Raw genomic sequence first — 18,531 nt, 5'->3', positions numbered from 1 at the left:
TTGAATTCCTCCATTTAGACTGAGACACCTATTTTACCACAAGTTCCCAAAGTTAAGTATTTTATGTTTGAAAAAAAAAAAAATCAGATATCTCCCTTTACTGCCTTTCAATGTAGTTCTTTGCTCTTGCTGTAAGTTAAAGTACATGATTTATTTATACATAAACCCCACTGACTGGTCATCCTCTAATCTAAGCTAGTTCTAATTCTTTCCATATCTCGTCATAAGGAAGTCTTTCCAATGTCACTAATCATTTCTGATCATTATGTAGCTCTCTTCTATTTTTATTGCATTTTCCTGAGTGATGCAGGACAAAATGTTCCATTTCTACTATAAAGCAGTATGATGCAAACTAGTGGTAATAACAAACCAGGATTTTCTGCAATTCTATTGTGTTAGTGACCTGCTTGGGTTTTTTTGTTTGCTTTTGGTGGTTTGTTCCCTCCACCAAGAGAGCCACAAGAAAAGCCTAGCTTGATGGCTTTTTCTGCAGCAAACACATTTAATCTAACATTCAGCAACACACAATTAGATCAAATTATGGACTCTTAAGATCTTTACTTGCATTTGCAAGACTCAGTTTGCATCCACCACCACAGTCCTATTCACTGAGCTTTACTAGATCCTGGTTTGTTAGACTTTCTCCAATTCATTGTCACTCACAAATTCTACCATATCTTTATCTACTTTTTTGATTGTTGTTAAAACAATAAACAATTTTTACCCTATTACTCATTTTTCATACATCTTCCAATTAAATTTTCTTTGCTCTCCAAGCTGCCAATGCACCAGCTTCTTTCTAAGCTTCCTATTCTGTAACCAGTTTTAATCTAGAAGAAGGATGTAAAAAACCCAAAGTAAGATTAACTGGTGCTGGTACCCTCCTCTGTGTATGCAGAGGGCTCTAATCTTTCCAGCACAAGACAGCTGACCAACTGAAAGCCACGGAATATTTGACTCTTCCAAGATGGAAGGAGGTAAAGCACATCTAAGTAGGAACATCAAGCCTAAGAGGGGGGAAATTTAGGAGATGACACTGGAGGAGACTTAGTCTGCAGGAAACAGCATTTGACATCCTACAAACAAACTACAGCCTGCATCTCTGAACATGTCATGTACCTTTGAGGGCTGTATAACCGCAAGTTACATTACGCAACTCTTGCAGAAGGAACAGTTCCAAAAGTTTGCCTCACGCCTCTCTATTTAGTATTTTCAGGTGTTTCTTACAGGGTATCATTTGAGAGTAAGAACGTTTAGGAAGTCCAAGAAAAATGTATACATATTAATTCCTTCTAACACAAAAGAATAATCCGTTTTAGTTTTAGCTTGTTTTATCTTCTTCATGGGACCCAGCTGTACAGATATTCATAACAAGACAAAATCTATCATAGTCTGTCAACTTGTTTTCCCTTCTTTGCCTCTTCTTCCTAGAAAGATTCTACCCTGAAGGGAGAAAAGAGCTGCAGACACCCTACAATGCAACAAGGTATTTTCTACTAAAAACAGCCTTTATACAGAATACAGTGGAACATCAAAATAGGTAGCAATAAGACCCAAAAAGGAAAAGGAGAGACTACGCCTTGATGGGAATCATCAAATTCTCAAATACTTCACTAAGCCTGTCTGGCTGCTGCTACCAACAATATTTTCTTCCTTCTCAATCCTTAGTGGGACAATCCAGAAGTGGGGCAATAAGCTAGTCTGAAATATTGCATACTAATGAAATTCACTTCTTTTGTTGAAAACGCATTTGTCCCAAAAGGCACTCATATAACCTCAAAAGCCTGCAAACAGCAGTGCTTCTAAGAGCTCACATGCATCCCACAAAAGCTATATCTATTTAAATGTCAGCTCACAAATGTACCTAAAACGTATAAAGAAACTACTTCCATTTCTGTGATTTTACAAAGTTCTTTGGTACACTGGGATGCAGTTAGCCTTCAGTAAGAAATTGCTCCAATGGGTCAGACGTGTTTTTCTAGCACAGAGAACTACATTTATATTCCATTCCCAATGCTTTTTTCTTTTTGAATTTCTTCCATGTTTTTAAAAACTGCTAGTCCTTGTTTACTTCAGCTTTTGCGTCTCCATCTAAAATCATCAGAATCAATGATTCAGAAATACTCCTATGGGAATCTTCTTTCTAAAAGCACAGTATCAGATGGTCATTTCTATCTTAAGAAACAGCCTTCTAAAGCAAAAATAGCATTGATCGCCACAGCTATAAACACAGCATCTGAAGATATCTGAAGGAGGAAAAATATTTTACCTCTTATATCTTTGTTATCAGCATAAGCTTTAAAGTTTTGGAACAATAGCAGGTAATAACCTACAATCATTACTGCAATTGGGTAAGCAAAGTAGCCCAATGACTTAAGATATAGACCATGTCATCATAAAATGCTCCAGAGTAGCAATTTTGAATTGAAAAATTTAGAAGAAAATGATAAAGTGTTTCTTTTCTACAGTGGATCAATATGGTAAATGCTGCATGTAAAACTGAGATGACTGCAAGCATACAGCTTCCTTTCTTCACTGGACTACTACCTTACAACTGTAAACCGTTCCTTCGTACTTCATTTCATGAACTGCCAACTCACTTCCAATTCAGTAGTCTACAGTTTCTGTCATACTGCTCCTAAATAAGCATCTCAACTTTTAATTAAAAAATTAAAGGCAGTCGAGTAAAAAACCTGAAAATGTATGAACCTTGTAAGCCTGAAAAATCAGAAAACAAATAGTAAGTATTACCTTTTAATTTAGTCTTGACTTAAAAAAAGTTGAGGCCAAAAGAACCATATTTTTAAATGGCGGAGGTTAGAAAGAGTAAAAAGATGCTGAATAGATGTTTGGTAACAAGGAAGTCTTTGTGCATTTAACTCTTGAACACGGTCATTAAATCTTCTTGTACAACATGAAGATTTGTACATGATAGATGCATGATAATCTTGTGAAAGATAGACCTTAATGAAAAGCCTGCTACTAGTGTGCTTCAATAATACTAGATAACAACTAGCTGCAACTCAACAGCCTCTAGATCAGACTTTCATGCTGCCCTTCCTGCAAGCTCTCTACTAGTCAGTAGTTGTTCAGGACAAAGAACTCTTTATAGGACTCTTTATAGGTACTGTTTTGTGAAGACCAACTATAATATGGTTCTGATCAGATGCAAACAAGCAAGCAGTTCACTTTTCTTCATCACTCATACAGGTTAAAAAATTACCTGCAAACTCCTCTTGAGAAGTGTACAATCTAGTATTGAGCAGACCATTTCATTCCTCATTAGTCAAAGGCATTTCAACATGAATCCATTCCTATTCAGGAGAGGTCTCAAATAAACGTGCATTTAATCCCACTGACATCAGTCGAGGTTTTGGTCTAATTATCAAGCACATACGTAAGTACCCTCACTGAATATACACTTTCTGAATGGGGCTTCAGCCGTTTCATACATAGGAGATGCAGAGCACTAGCTGAAGATTGGAGAATATGTATGCTATGTAAATCATGACAAAATGAATGAAGATACTGAAACATTACAGAAACATCACATGGAGAATTTACATCCTGAAGCGAATACAAATGTCAATGTACCAAAGGAGGTTTTCCCTTGCACAGAATCAATGACAGAGGCTTCTCGGGCAACCTCAAAGTAAAGCCATGTTTTGTATGACCAACCTCTTTGTAAGAAGTCTCATTTCAGTGCAAGCAATGCCAACCACAGGAAAAAGAACTGTCAATAAACTGAATGGATTAAATTGACTGAATTTCAACCGTCCTGGCCACAATTTGCCAAACAACGAAAAATGTGAAAAAGAAAGCTCATGCTAGCAAATCACACTTAAAAAACCAGCTACTACGCCTCCTCCGGTACCCCTCCAATAATTAGTTTTTAGCTGAATACTAATGTTGCCAGTGAACCTAAGCATAATGAAACATCTTACCAACATACTGCAAGCACCTTTTCTGATACAAAAAACTAAAAAGAAAAAGCAAACAAACAAACTAGGGGGGAATAGGGAGGCAAATAAGTTTTCCATTAAAAAAAAAAGGGCTGACTCCACCTGTATGGAATCAGTTACACTAATCCAAAACTGCTAAAAATTAATAATGTCCCTCTTAATCTGCTCTATTAGACTACAGAAGCACAAATTGAAAAAGTAACTATGGACATGTTTGCAACAAGTAATTGGGTAATGTCCATCTGGAACAAAATTTTTATGAAAAGTGAAAGACATGCTTTAAAAAGGAGAGTGCTTTGGAAAAAAAAAAAAAAAAAAAAAAAAGAAGAAGGCAAAAAATTCCCACCAATCCATAGCTTATTTTGCCAAAAAGATTTGCAGAGACCTTTTTTCATTCCAAAGTAATAAACAATTATTAAAATATCTAATGTGATCCTTACAATCCCTCTAAAATGAACCTTACTTTTATTTCTTTATCTTTGGTCATGAGCAACGGTTCATGACCAGAACAGGTCTGCTGTTCCCAAGGCAATTTTCACACTTTAGGATACTGGCTTTGGCCTAATCAAAAGGAAACACTACTTTCTGACATGATGAATTATCTTTTTGACATAACAGACAGGATTGTTGATTCTCTCTGAGCCCAATCTTTATTTCATGGTCATTTTTATCAAATCAGTGCTCTGAGCAAATGCTCAGAATTTCAATGAAATTGTCATTCTAAAGGCTTTCAAACTTCTGCAAATTTTCTGTTTGGTTTATTTTGCCTGTGGTTTAGTCTCAGTGTCTGTCTTTCATAACTTTTTGCTGACTCTCTCGGGCAGTTTCCAGTAAGTTCAGAATCTTTTTTGCAGTTCTGTGACTAGGGTGAGTATGGGGCAAGAGGGAGTTTGTCCAATGTGTCTTGCTCTTAAGATCTTAATCTCCTTTAGGTCTCTTTCACAGACATTAATGTAGTGAGCTCTGTGCTTGTACAGTGATTCTGGGTACAATCCATATTTTTTTGTATTTGTGAGTATCACCTAGTGGAAGGCTCTGTATTTTGTAGTAAGCTGGAAAAACAGACAGTGTGTTTTTTATATTTTTATATATGTGTGCATGTATACTGTAACTACATATATATATATGTGTGTATATATATATGTAGTTACACTATACCAATATATATGGTATATAACTACATAAGTACATTTAGTTCATTATATTTTATATATATAAAATAAATGCATATAAAAAACAAAATACACAAACATATATAAAAACATACAACATAACAATTAACTATATTGTCTTATTACACTTAATCTATAGATAGAAGAAGTAAACAGATATAAAAGTCAAACCCGAGATATTTAGTTGCTCCTTTAAAAATAACATCTTCCTAATTATGGCACCTCCAGTAACTTTCTACATTCTCTTCAACAGTAGATAGGAGAGCACTGACTTTGTAAGAGTACCTTTCTGATAGCTTGTCTCTTACACACATGCACATCTTTGTAAAGAAATAAAGCAAGATAACATTAAATAAAATCTCAAAAGGCATCATTTTAGAAAAAAATACAAGCAATGTAACAAAAATACCATCCTATAATTTTTTAACAAAACAATATGGTACCTGATGTGATCCATTAGTGGTCCATAATGTTATTGAATAAGACTACAAGAGAGACACTTCACTTGCACTTGCTTGTCAGACAATTACTCTTTGCTACCATAATACTTCATGTGCATACTTCCAAGGAAGACTCATGAACGCACAGGTTCATTAAGGGAATGAGGGAATCGATTGTAAAATGGAAAAGGCCGAGTGAGGTCATATTTCAAAGAGATGAATATGGTACACTCCATTATGTTGTAATCAGCCTCTCTCTTTCATCCTAAGAACTGTAATAGTCCATCCTAATTTTCAAAACGGAAAAAAAAAAAATTCACTGCCTGCATCGTACCTTCATCCCAAATACAGCGAGGAATTCAAATGTGCTGCAGGCAGTTTCCATTTACCATGGTCTTTGGAGCAGACGGTATTGATGTTGCTGACCATTTTTCTCCTTAATAAGAAAAACATTCAAATGCTACTAATATTGCTGCCTTGGCAAACCACATTTAATAGATGGGACTTGCCCTGTACATGACACACAGAACATCAATCAAGGCTGAATTTTATTTCAATTTATTATGGTTGCTGTCTAAATGAAAAAATGCTTATATCGTTAAACTGTCTTACAATATAAATGTGCAAATGATGTAATCACCCATTTGGGGAGAAAATTCTGATTTTGATTAAAAATATCTACAGTTCAATTTCTAAGTATTTAATAAATGTAAAAATAAAAAACACAAGCACATTAGGAAACCACAGTAATTAGTATCTGTACTGTAATAAGGTTTTGTGCTTGAAAGCTTTTATCTTTAAAGATGAGTTTATTAGGTATTCTTTTAAAATGGTAAAAATCTGACTTTTTAAATCATCTAGAATAAATTAAACTTCATTCAAGACTCTTGTAAAGTGATTATATATCACAGTTCCTTTCTTGCTAAGGTCATCTGTGTCAAGATTCTGTAGCTACTGGCCTGCAAAAGCCCTCTAAGCCTTTTCAAGTAAGCAACTCTGGACACCATACTCTGCTTCAAAATGAGTAGAAAACAGCATCTTATAAGAAGATTGAAAATACTTAATTTCATAATTTACTAGGGTGCCCAACCCTGTCCCAGTTCTACAGGCAGAATATAAGGCTTAGCACATTACAGCTGTTCTGTGCAGCAACTGATTTCACCAGGACTCCACTATGATCACTGCGCCCTGAACAGCTATATCTAGGATTGCACAGAACAGTGCGTGCTGTGGTGAGAGTCAGAGTGCCATAAAACCCAGGTTAACCCAACCCCTTAATACTATTCTCTATGTAATTCCTTCCACATTACTGCTTATTAACATACAATTATTATATAAATAAAATCCCCTCACCTTAAAGCGGTTGCTGTATTCATTCAGCAATGCCTTCAAGTCCAGAGCCTAAATGCCCAACATAGCTGAAGAGAAGGGTAGTACACCTGTAACTACACAGTGCATCACTTAATTCTGCAGCTGATCAGATAGATGGGCGATATACATTAGTCACTGCTCATGCAAAAGTCCTTCCCTCTCACCGAAGATGAAGGCAGGCATGCAAGATTTTGCCTTTCATTGCAGTTTATTGTAGCCAAGAAGATTTGAGAAGCAATTTAAACTCGGCCTTTTAAGAAACAATGGGTAAATAACTGGAAATGGAGGAAGTGCGGGAAAATTACGTGACAGATAAATGGGACTTTTATAAAACACCGCATATTGCAAAGTTTGCCAGAATGTGTTGAAAGGAGAAGAGCCAGTTAAATCACATCCTGCTGCAGCTGTCCAACTTCGTACCTAAGATGTTCATATTAATTCCATGAAACAATTAAAGAAGGAAATCCAAAATATTATTACAAGTATGTTGGCTTGACACTCTTTTTTTCCAGATTTAATAACAGATACAGTACACTTAGCGTCAAAGGGTGATGAATTTATACAAATTGTGGGAATTCACACCCTCAGGGCCACAAAGTAGTTCTATGGAAACCCTACAAAATATAAACTTCTCTGTACATTTCTGACAGACATTCTCAAAAAGAAAGGAAGGATATTCTAGTAGTTATGGAGTTGGCCTGACACTTAGGGGATCTCAATTTAATTTCCTTGTCTGCCAGACTTCCTTCCATAATCCCAGACAAAGTAAATAGTTTTCTTTACCTCAGTTTCCCGTCTTTAAAATGGGGACCTTTTATGTGTCTGAATCAACCAAGTTTTAAACAAAGGAAAAATATATCCTTTTCTTCTGTATTCTTCCTTTCTGCTCAGATGGAAGGTCACTTGAAAGCTCAGTCTTCCAAAGGTTTTGGAAGTACGCTGTAACATATTAGTAACGTACTTTGTTGATTTAAAGATAAGTAACATGTCCAATATGTTCCAGCTCTTAATGTCACTGGATAGCTCCCCATTTCAAAACTACAGCTCTGTGATAAAAAAAGATATAGAAGAATGAGCACTGTTGAAGTTAATAAACAAAATGCATTCATGGTCCATTACTTCAAATAACTTTACTATATAAATAGCCCACTCATAAAATAATGGCTTCAATTAACATTTAATTCTCACACAATGCATTTGTAATGTATTGCAAGGATTAAAAGGTATGCATGAATGTCACTATTTCAGAAGTGCTGCGACTTACAAGAGAAGTACTGCCATATTTTCCACTTGATTAAAAGCAGTTCCTAGTCATCATCACCCTCTCACCCCACTCCCCACCCCCAACGGCTTCCTTGTCCTGGGAGGAAAAATAGTCTACTATACGTTTTAGATCCTGTTCTGTCAGCTGGTGCTGATACTCAGCCTTGCCTCTGAAAATTCAGAAACACACCAGTCCAGCACTACTACCGATGGGAAGTTAGAAGGTCTCACCAACTGGGCTGTCCTGTGATTTCATTTGTGAAACTGTAAATAGTGAGAATTTACTGTGCAAGTGCATGCTTTAAGCCCCCTTTTTACAAGAAGATTGCAGAAAGCAGTTCTGAGACTCCCACCAGCTAAAAGACATTAGAGCCATCGCTGTTGGGAACAGTGACTTGAGAACAAGGCTAAAGCAAGAGTGGAAGAGTCTTTCAGATATTATGTGCACATTTTAATAACAGTACATGACACAAAGACAGCTGTAATTTCTGCAACTTTATATATCTAAAAGTCATGTGAAAGACCTCCCAGCACTCAGCAGCTTTAGCTTTCCAAACTAAACCAATCACCTAATGTGTTCTCTTTTAGCACAGAAAATTAAGAGGTTAGCTGAGAAAGACAGTACGTTTGTCATATGTGGTTGCTTTTATCCTGCAACACAATGGATGAGCACTGATGAGAGAATAGTACAGTCCACTAATTAACGAACCAAACCCTTCCTTACAAAGACTGCTGCGTTCATGGTGTCATTTTAGGAACTGACCCTAGCACACACAGATGGTTTTTGTCCCACGGGTTTGAGCTAAATCCTAGTGAAATGAACTACTAGATGAAATCAAGGCAGTAAAACCCACCACCTTTCAGGGCATGCTGCAAAAACCTGCTGAAAAGGCAAACTAATGCTTCCCAGGAACCCAGGAAGGAGCAAGAGCAGAAATATCCTGCAAATCGAAAATGAACCTCACTGTGCCAATCTAATTTATCTGAAAAGTGCTTTGATAGTGAAGTGATGGATGGAACAGGTATTAAGAGCTCACATAAGACAGATCTAAATCTAAAGTCTGCCAACATCTATTATCCTCAAAACGTGTTTAGGGTTATGCTAGGACTCCTGCCTGTGAGTTAGTCTAAGGCATGATTGAAAAAAAAAATCCCCACTAATTTAGGGAAAATTAGGGAAAAGTAAATATATAGAAAATATAGCTACTTCCCATCTATCATCTTCCTTCCAAGCACTGTCTTATTTTAAATATATTGTTAATATAGGATGTTAGCAGATGTCCCTAGTAAGTTTTGTATACATCCATGAAAACCACATACACTGATAAAGACACTTCTAGCTTTGCACAACACATGGCTTTTTTTACATGATATGTTCTCTCTTGAAAACTACTCCTTCACAAAATGAAAATTCAGCAGAATTTCTAATAGCTTTCATATTTCAGTCTAATAGGTAGTATGGCATTGCACTGCCACCCACCTTTGCTACAATATTGCACAGCACATTTAACAGACATTTGCTTCCTTCATAGAGTCCTTATGTGCAGCTTCTGCACATAGGACCTTAATATTAACATTTAACAGAGTCTATGAGCATAAAGCACATTTATGAACACCTGCTGGAACATTTTATTTGCCTTAAGAGTTTTATTATAACTGTTAAATTTTCTTGCTATGCTTTATGGGCCAAATCCTGATCCAGTTTTTTCCTAAACTCCTACTGATTTCAACAGGTACTACATTTGACTGGATGTCATTTTCCATACAAATTCTATATAGATTTAAACAAAATTGGGTCATTTCTAAGCACAGCAGTGGACAGAAAAAGCTAGTATCTAACAGTTCTAACAAAGACACTGAATCTAGCCTTGAAACGGAGGTGGGGAGGAAATCTAATCTTGATATCTCCCTAAGGTATTACAAAAATCTCACTGAATCTGACGTTGAGAGTGGAAGTCCTACAGGTATCCCATGTACAAAAACCTATGGGCTTTGTGGGATGTGTTATCCTAAACTCAGATCACTCACTAACGCTTCTGCTACCCAAACTTTTGTCCTTTATATTAAAGCCACCAGAAGTCAGAACCCAGCCACGCCAGCATTGCTGTGTGCTCTGGCACACTCGGACAGCTGCGGCCCTCTGCAGCGACGCAACGCAGCCTGGAGCACGGGACGTCTCAGCCAGTGGGCACCAGCTGCGGAGCAACCCCAAGAAGATTCTGCAGAGGAACTCACGCCACGAGTCTAACCGTTCTGAAGGCATTCTCTACAAACCCTCTGGTAAAGCTTCAGCATCGTAACTGAAGGTAACGCCTCTGCGAAACCAAAAATAAATACATACAAGCAAGAAACACAGCTCCCCACAGCTTAAAAAATGATAATAATAAATGACTCCATGAAGTCTACTGGAAATCTCTCTAAGATTTAACTTCTTTTGGAAATATACAGACCTCACTTTGACCATCAACTATAGAAAGCCCTGAAACAGTCAGACAGACATCTAGTAAATTGTAGAGAGTACGGCAAAGGCACTTCTGTTTCACTAAAGCTTGACAGTAAATGCCTGATTCAATACATACTATAAAACAAAAAAAAATCAAAACAATTATAAAAATGAAATTATAGACACAATGATGAATGGAGGCAGGTGAAATGTTAAAAGATCTATCACCATACACAAAAATCATTGATTTTCCCTGATTACTACTTAGGTGATCAGCGTGTATTAGGTACTAGTTGCCTGCTTGCTCTAGATTTTATTAATGCTCCAATATCAGACACCCAATTTGGAAATCAATGCTTACTTCATCATTTTTCTCTGAAGGATTCTATTATTCACAATTGATTTAACAGAAATGAAAGGCTTACCATTAACAAGAGCCAGCTGCTGACACTTCTTAGATGAATTATTGAACTTCTAAAAGTGAATTAACTTAACCATCACCAAGACTTATTGTCTGATGCTTCTCATACCGAAGTCAGTGTATTTATAATTATAGAACCAAATGGTAGAAAGTAGCTTCTCTGACACCTTCTTAAATATCCATTGTACTCAATAAGTAAAATTTATGATTGTTTCAAGGATACAAATAGGAGTTTGGACCAAGTTCCTACTGGTATCAGTGAGACCTCATCGCCTAACTGCCTTTTGTGCCTTTAAATAATCTACATCTTCTTTCCAAAATTTAAATATACAGGTCACTTCAGGCTTCAGAAAAAAATAAAGCTAATTTATAGAAAGCCATATCGTTTACTAGCATGATTCCTACAGTCAAAGATCCCTACCTGGGTACCTAGGGATAGGATGTTCTCCTAAAAGCATGCAGAGCAATACTGTCAATTGCTTTCAAGTACAAGGTGAAGACCCACCTTTACTGAGATAAAAGTAGTAAATATTAGGTACTAATGAAAAATGTACTAGAAAAAGTACAACTCCATTACCAAAAGTATTGTGTATATGAAAAGCAGGAGGCTTATACATGACCTAACAGGACTATCTGCTCAGAACCTGAATGCATCATGCCCATTTTCCAATCTAAGAACAACCGCAGATTGCCCAAGGCGAATTCAGTTCCTCATAAAGAAAAGCCAGGGAATTCTAAGGCAGACCACAAAGCTAGCTATGGGGTTGTAGCACCCAGATCAACAGCTTCAGATACTGAGAAAGAAAAGGTTTGGAAAAGGCAGACCAGCACAAATTTGTACTACCTATACCGCAATCCTAAAAACAGCTCTAGTCTCGTTCCCTAAGAGGTGCGCTGTCAGTACTGCTGGTAAAACTCCACTGCTCAAAAGCATTGCCCCTAGCTGTACTGCTCTACAAGCAGCTTATTGTCAAGCACGCCAAAAGCTGTGCTGAGCAATATGCTATCCCTACACCACAGGTCTGCAGGACTGCAGCTGCCCAGTGGAGTATCAAGAACTGTTCAGCTACCAGTACTAGAGAGTATCTCACGTCTTCCTAACTTCTTGCTAATCCATACTAGCTGGCTGAATATGGTCCCAAAAACGCTGTATGGGGACTGATGTCTCCTTTACTATTAATCATATTTTGAAAGCTCAGCTTGATCACACTTATCTCTAACCGCTCAGTAGAATTCAGTTCAAGCTCAAGTTGAGACTCTAGATGAGACTCATTTAGAAAGCTCTCTTGGTTAATAATGCAAATTTCTACATCCTACTTAGGGTAAAACAATGAGATCATAATATACCCGTTACATCCTTTTCACACAACCTGTAAGTCAACTGCTGCCCAAAATCACCAAAGCTTCTTCTCAAAACCTTCAAAGAATCTGACAGCTGGAGCTAAAGCACCTGGCTCCTTTTAATTAAGGCTAATGTCTGAGGAAGATCCTTTTAGAACAAATCCAATCTCTTCTTGACTATTTTATTTCTCATTGCCAAAGCCTCTGATTCTGTAGTCACCCATATCTCACTCGAATACACTTTCTAAAAATTTAATTTGTACTAAATAAAAATTTTAGAAATTATTAAGGAAAGCGGGAAGGTAAGAGGTAAGAGGGCTGGCAGACAAATCCCTTCACTGTCACAGGAACCAAAATTTTAAACAAAATTACAAAATGGTTATGTTGAGAATATTTAAGTATACATTTTCTATAGAATACAACTTTTTAAATGGAGGCTGGCTGGTTAGAACAGAAGTCAGATTTAATCAGATAGCTGCATAAAATACATCTCAGCAAGTACTTCACAATAATTCATTTAAAAAGACATTGGTAGATTTCCTGTATCTTTCTTGCAATCATTTCTTCCATTATTTCTCCACATTGTGAGCCTCCTAATAATATGAAAACAGATGCAAGAGTGGTCCTATCAGTTCTAATGGGAGTAAATTGGTCATAATCTGGCATTCAAGGAACTTTCCATTTCTACATAGGTTTTCATTTATTTTTCAGTTTAAAAATAAAACCATATTAATTTGGCATGTAACTAGAGCTGCTCCTACAGTGCAAAAGAAATAACACTGCTGGCAAACCTCAAAGCTGTTCTGAGACAAAATTGTGTTGGCAGAACTTTTAGAGAATTTGCTTTTAGATTAGAGGTAGAATTCAATGTCAACATAAATGGGGAAAACTTCACTGAAATCAATTGTGGTACATATGCTTACTTACTGCAGCTCTGAATTTGTACTAACTTTCTATAATACAAACATATTTAGCTGAAGTAGAATTTAAACAGAATCAGTTCAAAATTTTATCTCCTTTTGTGTGTATAATATATCAATATTAACTTCTATGAACATTCAAACCTTGTATTTACTCAAGAATACCATTGTGCTACTTACTAAATATCACGACCACGCTACACAGGTGTTTTTGGGGGGGAGGGGGTGTTTTTGTTTTTTTAGTATGACAGTTTTCAAGTACTCAATGATAAAATTCTAGTTGCAAGATTTATTTATCTGTAACAAAAGGCACTCAATAAAATATCAGAAACCTGGCATTGTTCAACTTAGCTAAATACTTTCTAAAATGCTTTTTTGACACGCTGTACCCCAGTTTTTCAAGTTAGCCTACATGCAACACTGCTTTCTCAATCACTGATCACAACAAAGTTTTACTCACAGCTTCATATAGTGTAAATAACCACGATGGTTAGCTAAACACGGATGCCTAGTGCAATTTCAGATGTCCTTGGAAAACCAGGACACATGGGCTGACAGATGCGACAAAGAACTTCCAAGACCACCTGCACTCCTTTTAGAGAAGCAGTTGAAAGCAGCTGAACTGAGTCCCTCTTGCCAGTGAGAGAAACGTAATACTACCACGCACCACTAATGTCAGGCTGCTGAGGTAAGCTCATGGGCTCAAGAAGGTCACAGTAAGGCCTTCTTTCTTATCCCACTCCCCTACTCTCATCTGGGAAAGGAAGATTTTTCTTACCCGTTTACCCAGCATTACCGATTGAGTGGGCAACAGGTGTGTTAAAGCAGCTACTGAAGGCAGGCTTCAGCGGAAGTGATGGAAGGACCATGCCCAGAAAAATTGAGTTTTCCAAGTGGCACTGCTCCCCTCTTCTGCTTTTGCTTTGTAGCTTGCCTAAGAACAGGTGTCATCAAAAAAAAAAAAAAACCCACCAAACAACAAAAAAAACCCAATAGATCTTCAGGAATTTAAGGCCAATTTGCCACAGATTATAGTATGATATCATTATCATCTATCTCACTTCCCTTCCCCCCTTGCAGAAATAATATACCACAGGTGTTTCAGGAAGACTTTGATTTTCAAAAGTATGCAGTCTCTTTCCTCCCATATGTTGCTGAGTCTCACAGAAGCACATTTTTATTTAGGCTAAATCATGCCTTATGGGACACACTTATGAGGAAGAAAGAGGACATGCAACTGGCATTTGAGACATACTGCCAGTGCAAAGCTGCCAAAAGACACAGCAGGGAGCATGTTTTGGCTATCACGAGCAGAATAAGCATGCACTCCTTAACCACTGCCAGCTGGCATTTGTTTCCAAATACAGATTATTCACTAGGCAGTTTGGAGACTGGACATACTGCTAACCTTAAACTATGCTCCCATAAAAATGTGCTGCTCAGATACCTCATTAACCATGCCTGTCTCCTAGCTTACTGCCAAATGACACTTTGAATGATACGGAAGAATCCTGCATTTCTCCCTATGCACAAAAATAAACAAAAAATCCCTCTTAAGTATATCCTAATGTACCCTAGAACTTAGGGCAAGTTGAAAAGACTTGGAGGAAGCTTTTCCCGCATCTCAAGAAGCAGAAATACTGTCAAGACTCCGCCATGCGTGGATACAAAATGTGAAATCCAGAGACTCAGAGTACCAAGAATACACATCAATGAGCAGGAACAGTGGCTGGGACTGTGATTACAAACTATGCTATCACGTTTAACAAAATCTCTAACAAACCTCACAACAGAGATGCTCCCTGCCCTGTCTGCTGGGGCAGGTTTGTGGATAGAAAATTAATGTTCCCCTCCATCTGCTAACAAGTATACATGTCCCTTGGGCTTTGCACCAAGGGTACTTTGGCCTTAGGATGAAACAAGGAACTGGGAATTTGTGTTCATTTCTACATGCATCTAGTATTCCCAGTAACACTCCCAATTGCTAAACACTTATTATTTCAAATTTATCTACCAAAAAAAAAAAACACTTTATCTCCATAGGTTAACTGTGATTCCAGTTATATTTTCAAAGAGAACAGTTAAAAGGAGAACAACCCAACAGCCAGACACTTTTCATTTTTGAAGTGCTTACCTGATACAGTGTGCACTGCTACTTTCCCTGTAAGTGCTCTATTCATTAACTTCATGCTCTATTTTCAAAGTGACTCCACTCCTTTGGATTTCCCTTTCTCTATTGCTGATAGCCTGCTGTCATGGACCCAGTAGCTCTAAAGGAAGAAATGTGCCAGAGACTGCCATGCAAAGGAGAATGCACTAATTAAAACCTTCATTTCCTTCAGGGAATTCCCTGAGTGGATTTAAACTTACCTCTTAACTGTACCTTTACTCCTGAGAACTGGAAGCAAGTTAGAGGGAACTTGACACTGCAGTGGTTGTCATGGACAAAGGCCAGTTTGACATCCTGGAAGAAGAACAAAAGGAAAGGGCAGTTACAAAGTATAATTTTGAAGGAATAAGGCAGACACACTCACCACCAGAACAATAATATTCCAGGTAAAATCAGAGATCTTAGTGCTATCTTCAGTATCTACAAATAAAAATTAAGAACCAGAATCATAGAATCAGTAAGGTTGGAAGGGACCTCTGGAGATCATCTAGTCCAACCTCCCTGCTCAGCAGGGTCACTTAGAGCAGGTTAGACAGGGTTGCATCCAGGCAGCCCTTGAATATCTCCAGAGAAGGAGACTCCACAACCTCTCTGGGCAACCTGGTCCAGTGCTCTGTCACTCTTACAGTGAAGAACTTCCCCCTTCATGGTCAGGCGGAACTTCCTGTTCTTCAATTTCTGCCCATTGCCTCTTGTCCTGTAACATGGGACAACTGAAAAAAGTTTGTCCTCATCCCCCTAACATCCTCCCTTCAGGTACTTATCCATGTTGATAAGATCCCCCCTCAGTCTTCTCTTCCCCAAGCTGAAGAGGCCCAGCTCTCACAGTCATTCCTCATAGGGCAGGTGCTCCAGCCCTCTGATCATCTTCATAGCCCTATGCTGGACTCTCTCCAGTAGCTCCATGTCCCTCTTGTACTGGGGAGCCCAGAACTAGACACAGTACTCGAGATGAGGCCTCCCCAGGGCTGAGTAGAGGGGCAGGATCACCTCCCTCGACCTGCTGCCAACAGTCTTCCCAATGCACCCCAGGAGACAATTGTGGCTTTCTTGGACACAAGGGCACATTTTGCTGGCTCATGGTCAAGTTGTCATCCACCAGCACTCCCAGGTCCTTCTCTGCAGAGCTGCTCTCCAGAAGGTCAGCCCCCAGCTTGTACTGGTGCCTAGGGTTATTTCTCCCTAGGTGCAGGACTCTGCACTTGCCCTTGTTGAACCTCAGGAGGTTCCTCTCCACCCAGCTCTCCAGCCTCTCCAGGTCTCTCTGAATGGCAGCACAGCCCTCGGGTGTGTCAGCCACTCCTCCCAGCTTAGTTTCATCAGCAAACTTGCTGAGGAGGCACTCTGTCCCCTCATCCAGGTCATTGATGAAGAAGTTGAACAGGATGGGACCCAGTACTGAGCCCTGGGGGGCGCCAATAGCCACAGGCCTCCAACTAGACTCCACGCCACTGATGACAACTCTCTGAGCTCTGCCTTTCAGCCAGTTCTCAATCCACCTCACTGTCCACTCATCTAACCCACACTTCCTGAGCTAGGAAGTTAGGAGCTAGGAGGATGTTATAGGAGACAGTGTCAGAAGCCTTGCTGAAGTCAAGGTACACAACGTCCACTGCTCTCCCCTCATCTACCCAGCCAGTCATTCCATCCTAGAAGGCTATCAGATTGGTTAAGCAGGATTTCCCCTTGGTGAATCTGTGCTGACTACTCCTGATCACCTTCTTTTCCTCCATATGTCTGGAGATGACATCCAGAATGAGCTGTCCCATCACCTTTCCAGGGATGGAGGTGAGGCTGACTGGCCTATAGTTGCCTGGGTCCTCCTTCTTGCCCTTCTTGAAGACTGGAGTGACACTGGCTTTCTTCTAGTCCTCAGGCACCTCTCCAGTTCTCCAGGACCTTTCAAATATGATGGAGAACAGCTTGGCAACAACATCCACCAGCTCCCTCAGTACCCGTGGGTGCATCCCATCCGGGCCCATGGATTTATGGATGTCTAGCCTGCCCAGAAGGTCTCTAATCCTATCCTCCTCAACCAAAGGAAAGTCTTCCCTTCTCCAGACTTTATCCCTTCCATCCAGGCTCTGGGATTCCTGGGGGCTGCCCTTAGCAGTGAAGACTGAAGCAAAGAAGGCATTCAGTAGTTCTGCCTTCTCTGCATCCCTTGTCACCAGGGCCCCTGCCCCATTCAGTAGTGGGCCCACATTTTCCCTAGTCCTCCTCTTGCTGCTGATGTATGTGAAGAAGCCCTTCCTGTTGCCCTTGACATCCCTTGCCAGACTCAATTCCAGCTGGGCCTTAGCCTTCCTCGCTGCATCTCTACGCACTCCGACTACATTCCTACAATTCTCCCAAGTAGCCTGTCCTCTCTTCCACATTCTGTGTATTTTCTTCTTCTGTCTGAATTTGGCCAAGAGCTCCTTGCTCACCCATCCAGGTCTCCTGCCCCTTTTGCTGCACTTCTTACTCATAGGGATGCACCGCTCTTGGGCTTGGAGGAAGTGATGTTTGAATACTAGCCAGAATGTTGCTCCTCTAAAGTCTCTGAACACAGGTTACTCAACTCTGTGACATGCTTTTTTCCTTTTCCCAATGAACACCCCTACCAACTGCAACAATGCATCTTCCCGACTCTAGCTTGAGCGAAAGTCCATGTCAGAAACCCCTGTAACCACTTAAGTTGGTTTCAGGGCTAGTCAATGTTTGCATCAACACTGAACACATGCAACTAACTTCCCCTAATTTACTTAACAGAACTTTGAAAAAAGCCGATATGCATTTTGAGGTGAACTATGAGCACAACAAAATTTTATCTCCTTTTTTTAAAAAGGGAAATGAATTTCAGCAGGATTTCACTAGTGTGACCTCCCTCAATCCTTTTGTTCCTAAAGGGCACTCATTCTGGCAACCCATTCCTCCCCAACCAGAAAAGCAGGACAACAGAGAAAGATGTCAAGTGTGCTTAAAATAAATAAATAAATTTTATATACACACACACACATATATACACATGTGTGTGTGTGTGTAT

At 39.0% G+C, this 18,531-nt stretch overlaps 1 protein-coding gene across 2 annotated transcripts in view; it reads right to left on the bottom strand.

The window, feature by feature from the left end:
* The window catches only part of RARB (retinoic acid receptor beta), a 317,926-nt gene extending 302,182 nt beyond the window's left edge, over nt 1-15,744 (bottom strand). The window contains exon 1 of one of the 2 annotated variants that reach the window (XM_062569332.1): nt 15,704-15,744. The gene's annotated coding sequence lies outside the window, so the exon portion shown is untranslated. Of the gene's footprint in view, nt 1-15,467; nt 15,628-15,703 lie in introns of those variants that run through there. The other variant, XM_062569331.1, reaches the window with a different exon arrangement.
* Nucleotides 15,745-18,531: the final 2,787 nt, after the last annotated feature.

The sequence above is a fragment of the Rhea pennata genome, chromosome 2 (assembly GCF_028389875.1).
Source record: "Rhea pennata isolate bPtePen1 chromosome 2, bPtePen1.pri, whole genome shotgun sequence".
NCBI classification, from domain to species: Eukaryota; Metazoa; Chordata; class Aves; order Rheiformes; family Rheidae; genus Rhea; species Rhea pennata.
The sequence above is the reverse complement of the archived record's forward strand: the minus strand, read 5'-3'. Positions and strand labels throughout refer to the sequence as shown.